Source organism: Xyrauchen texanus, chromosome 15 (genome assembly GCF_025860055.1).
Source record: "Xyrauchen texanus isolate HMW12.3.18 chromosome 15, RBS_HiC_50CHRs, whole genome shotgun sequence".
NCBI lineage: Eukaryota > Metazoa > Chordata > Actinopteri > Cypriniformes > Catostomidae > Xyrauchen > Xyrauchen texanus.
Genome location: NC_068290.1, coordinates 20,331,932 through 20,338,300, shown reverse-complemented (window position 1 = coordinate 20,338,300; position 6,369 = coordinate 20,331,932).

Genomic DNA, 6,369 nt, shown 5'->3' with positions numbered 1-6,369 from the left:
ATGTCTGTACTTGTAAAATGACATTTATCTCCACTCCTAGAAACTGCACTTTTCTGCTACTATTATTTTTGTTCATTTTGAAGAGTGAGTCACATATCTCAAACAAATAAACAGAAATAATCTTGCAATGAAGCCTCTATAGTATCATTTTTTTTTTTTTTTACACATACAAGCACGCATACACAAGCACACTGTCCTTAAAAAAATGTACTCCCACATCCAGGTCAACGCTTGAGAGTAATCACCATGCATAAACTCAAACACCTACACTGTAAAACAAATTTCTGTAATTTTAACAGTAAAAAAACTTTATAAAGGCTACAGAAAAAAAGGTTAATTGATTAATGAGTATCAACTTTAAAATATACAGTACATTTTTTTATATATATTTTAAAAAACAATACAGTAGTTGTAAAATGTTGTAAAAAAAATTATATGTAAAAGAATGATTTTCCTGTATAATCAATGGTAAAAATTAAAATATTTAACAAGAGAGTACATTTTACAGTAAATTATTGTTAAAATTACAGTAAAAAAAATAATCGGGTGTTCCCACAATTCCCTGGATGACCCATCATATTTCATTCTATTTTATGGGAATAGCTGTGTTTCTTCTTATTTTTAATATCAGTTACGTACAATGGGGTGTTCTGTTTTACATTTAATTTAGTTTAGTTAATGTTTACAGCATTATTTTAATTTCACATGTGTTACCCTGATGGTGTTTGTGTGAGTGACACTGAGCACTGTCACTACATGTTTATTGGTCATTACTCCTGGAAGAGCCACAATTGGTGAACTTCATGTCATCATGTGCTCTTCAGTAATTTTTACGTAATTAACAATACCTTATAAAGTAAAAAGCTGATTTTTACAGTTTCAGAAGGCTAATATCAAGTTCATTAAAAATAATGTTTTACTGTTAATTAATTATTTTAATTTTTTTCTGTAAAGTTGTTTTCATTTTTACTGTAATTTATACATAATTATTTTGGCAACCACAGCTGCAAGCTCTTTTTTGCAGTGTACTCATAATCATGAGACATTTCAGCTTGTCATCTAGTGATAAGCTTTATTTAACACTAATACAACAAAATACAGTTCCACATCAATTGCCTAAGCAGTATACAAATTTTAATATCTTCCCAATTTATGAATTACCTGTCACACTTTAACCAATTTTCGCTAAATGTCTTTAAGTGAGACATAATTATGTTACCTCATCATTACCGGTTTGTGCTAATAAAATCAGCTAATACAATTTATCACCTAACAATTAAGGCATATTACTTTCGCCTCAGTTTAGGGAGTGTTCCCTTGTCCATCATGATGAGTCAGTGCTGTAAAAGCCATTCAGATATCCATCAGTCATAGATTCTTTAAACAGTCACTGTGGGAAATGTGGGAGGTTAAGTATGTACTCTATTCAAGGAAAAGAGCGAAGTTCAAGACCTTTATAAATGTAACTTTTTTTTTTCAATATATGATTGAAGTATCATTGCTTTTATTTAATTATTTAAATTGAGATATAACATGTCTTATAGAGTATAAGGGAAAATATGACTGGACTCAAGGTTAGCCATATAGCACGTTGGATTCCCCTCAGTAATACTTAGTGCACATAAATCTGCACTTTTGTAAAGTACAATTGAGTAGAGAAGAATGACTTAAAATTAGCAGGCTCCAAGTTCATCAGAGGTAACACTAATCACCCTCATGGTGACTTCATGCTAATCTCAACTATCAACCTGCTACCACAAAACAACAACAATAGTCATAGGAATTAAAACTAAACTCAGCAAAAAAGAAATGCCACTTTTTCAGGACACTGTATTTTAAAGAGAATTTTGTAAAAATCCAAATAACTTTACAAATATTTATTGTAAAGGGTTTAAACAATGTTTTCCATGTTTGTTCAATGAACCATAAACAATTAACGAACATGCACTTGTGGAACGGTCATTAAGACACTAACAGCTTACAGACGGTAGGCAATTAATGTCACAGTTATAAAAACTTAGGACATTAAAGAGACTTTTCTACTGACTGAAAAACAGCAAAAGAAAGATGCTTAGTGTCCCTGCTCATCTGCATGAATGTGCCTTAGGCATGCTGCATGGAGGCATGAGGACTGCAGATGTGGCCAGGGCAATAAATTGCAATGTCCGTACTGTGAGTTGCCTAAGACAGAGCTACAGGGAGACAGGAAGGACAGCTGATTGTCCTCACAGTGGCAGACCACGTGTAACAACACCTACACAGGATCGGTATATCCGAATATTACACCTGCAGGACAAGTACAGGATGGCAACCACAACTGCCTGAGTTACACCAGGAATGCACAATCTCTCCATCAGTGCTCATAATGTCCGCAAAAGGCTGAGAGAGGCTGGACTTGTAGGCCTGTTGGAAGGCAGGTCCTTACCAGACATCACCAGCAACAATGTTGCCTATGAGCACAAACCCACCTTTGCAGGACCAGACAGGAATGGCAAAAAGCGCTCTTCACTGACGAGTTTTGTCTCACCAGGGGCGATGGTCGGACTTCCGTTTATCGTCGAAGGAATGAGCATTACACCGAGGCTTGTACTCTGGAGCGGGATCGATTTGGAGGTGGTCCGTCATGATCTGGGGCGGTGTTTCACAGCATCATCGGACTGATTTTGTTGTCATTGCAGGCAATCTCAATGCTGTGTGTTACAGGGAAGACATCCTCCTCCCTCATGTGGTACCCTTCCTGCAGGCTCATCCTGACTTGACCCTCCAGCATGACAATGCCACCAGCCGTATGGCTGCTTGTTCTGTGCATGATTTCCTGCAAGACAGGAATGTCAGTGTTCTGCCATGGTCAGCGAAGAGCCCGGATCTCAATCCCATTGAGCACGTCTGGGACCTGTTGGATCAGAGGGTGAGGGCTAGGGCCATTCCCACCAGAAATGTATGGGAACTTGCAAGTGCCTTGGTGGAAGAGTGGGTTAACATCTCACAGCAATATCTGGAAAATCTGGTGCAGTCCATGAGGAGGAGATGCACTGCAGTACTTAATGTAGCTGGTGACCACACCAGATACTATTACTTTTGTTAAAATTTTGTCTGTGAAACCTGTTCAGTTTATGTCTTATTTTTTGAATCTTTTTATGTTCATACAAATATTTACACATGTTACATTTGCTGAAAATAAAAGCAGTTGAAAGTGAGAGGACATTTCTTTTTTTAATAACTTATGTTATATACATTTTTAATAACAATTATTCCTCCATAAGTTCCTACAGAAGAGGATTAGGGCCAAGCAATAATAATAAAAAATAAAGCCATCTCGAGATTAAAGTCATTATAATGCGAGATTAAAGTCGTTAAATTTCGAGAAAAAAGTCGAAATACAATCTTGAGAATAAACTCATTAAATATCGAGAATAAAGTCGTTGTGTTTCGAGAAAAAACTCAAGTTTAATCTCGCATTATAATGACTTTATTCTCGATATTTAATGAGTTTATTCTCAAGATTGTATTTCGACTTTTTTCTCGAAATTTAACGAGTTTAATCTCGCATTATAATGACTTTATTCTCGATATTTAATGAGTTTATTCTCAAGATTGTATTTCGACTTTTTTCTCGAAATTTAACGACTTTAATCTCGCATTATAATGACTTTATTCTCGATATTTAATGAGTTTATTCTCAAGATTGTATTTTGACTTTTTTCTCGAAATTTAACGAGTTTAATCTCGCATTATAATGACTTTAATCTCGAGATGGTTTTATTTTTTTATTATTGCTTGGCCCTAATCCTCTTCCGTAAGTTCCCATGTCTTGACCAAACATACATAATTTATTCAAGTGTAACGGCTTATGGGTATCCCACATGCCGCAATTTTTTACTTGATAATTTTGAGATAGTTGTATTCAAAACCAAAGTCCGGATGTGTATGACTTTCATTTTTCTGCTGAACACAAAGCTTTTAAAAGAATATTTCAACTCTTTAGGTCTATATGATGTAGGTGAATGGTGACCAAAATTCTGAAGTGCAAAATAGGACATAAATGCTGCATAAAAGTAATGCATAAGACTCCAGTGGTTAAATATATATCTTCAGAAGCTAAATGATATGTGTGGGTGGGAATCAGATAAATTTTTAAGTACTTTTTTACTATTGATTCTCCTCCTTTCCCAGTAGGTGGCAATATGCACAAAGAATATGAATCGCCATAAACAAAAGAAGAAGAATGTGAAAGTGAAAGTGGAGATTTATAGTATAAAAAAGACTTAAATATTGCTTATTATATTGCTTATGAATTACTGGAGTCTTATGGATTACTTGTCTTTATACACTTTTTGAGCTTCCAAATTTTGGTACCCATTCACTTACATTGTGAGAACAAACAGAACTGAGAATTCTTCTAAAAATATTAATTTGTGTTCAGCAGAAGAAGGTCATACACATCTGGGATTGCACGAGAGTAAATGATGAGAGAATTTTCATATTTTGGTAAACTGTTCCTTTAAGTCAACGATTTTTTTATTTTTTTTTAGATAACTATTAGTATTTACAGTGTAACATATAGGAAAGTGTTTAGGTGCAGGTAATTAGTTGACATTCACAGCATTTCAGATTAAGATGAACAGGGCCATTACATTTTCAAGATATAGCCTACCAACAGTTTTAAACTTTTCCCGATATATTTCATTATTAATTTATATCTGGTTCTAAAAAGTGTATCAAGTGATATTTTATCAGACTATTTGTCTGTTACCCACCAACCAGAATCGGTCTTGTCCCGGTTTCCCCGCTACCTCCTTAATCGCTAAGAGGCGGGTAAAGTCACTGAGAGGGGATTCCCCGTGACTGCAAAGCAATAGCGCTCTGAGGAGTGAGTTTTCCTCCGCGCGCACACCGTTTCCATACCCAGCCCCGAGGTCTCGCGACGCGGAACATATTCCCCACAACTACAGACCACCTCGTGTGCTACTGGACTTCTTGTAGTTTGAAAATAGTAACACACACACACACACACACACACACACATTACATTTACGTGTTATGGTTTTCTGTGCTTCACAAGTGCAGCTTACAAAGTGCTATCTTTTCTCTTCAGTTGACGATTAAATATTACTTGTGATATTTTATCTATATTTTTATTTTAACTGTAACCCTTCCTCGCCCACAGACACGGTGCATTTGTTTTGTATCGAGACTGCTCAAGAGATATTTTGTATCGAGTCCGGATAAACTACAACGCATAAAGAGTTGTCCCTTTCTAACATTCGCCTTTAAAACCGTTAGCTACTACCTTTACATTTACCAAAACAACCGAAACGTTTTTAGTGACCAACCGCACCTATCCTGCTTTTCCGGAGACCCAAGCGAGCGAGGTTACATAGTTTAAAAAAAAACTGTACGAATGGAGAGGAAAAACAACCTGCAAACGACCTAAATAACAAGAGGATATCGGTTCAGTCTACTTTCTCCCATTACAGTATGTGTAGTTCATAAGTCTGTTCCCTGGCAAGAGGTAATGGGGACACGCTTCCGCTAAAAATACCTGTCTACGACTATATTTGGATTGGCTGGAACACAATCAAATGTCTAAAATAAACGGACCCGCCCCGGCGCAATGAATGAAGGATCTGCTATCTCACACCGCCCGCCCACTGCTAAATTTAGTAACATCGCCTGCGTCAATCACGCGCCTCAGTGCGTCAAGCTCTCACCCCGCCTCCGGGAGCTGATCATTGGCCAGATTTAGAACGTGGCCAAGAAATTACGCGTCTTGTGATTGGCCATTATTAAGTTTGTATATTTCATAGTTTGTTTAGTGAGCACGCCTCGGACAACCATGGATTTCCACCTACGTTGCTGCCTTATAACGTACCTGGTCTAAATAAAAATAAGTTTATAGTATTTTTTTTAATTTGTAATGATTATATACTAACATATTCATTGTATAAATAATTTTAAAGTGAATTATAAAATGACCCCTCTTTTGGGCCAATCTGTCAGTCTAATGGTAGGTTGCCTTCCTGTCTTTCAAAGGTATCAATTTACAAGCGCACACATTCATAACTTTACACACTTTATTAAACGGTAATGATGACTAACTTCAGCGTTGGAGTGATCATTTCAAAGTGAAAACAACAACACTAACTGAGGCCACATTTATGCATGTCTGTACCATATAGTTTTATACTTTTGCACTTGTTGGCGCAATAGTAAAATGTAAGACGTTTGAAATATTCTGACACAAATATTCTGATGAACATGAATATTCATGGTGAACATGTAATTAAGCAAGACAGTGTAACATGTGCCCTACCGCGCCATTTCAGCCAACTCCTGACAAAGACTCAAAGATTTTCCCTCCTCCCCTCT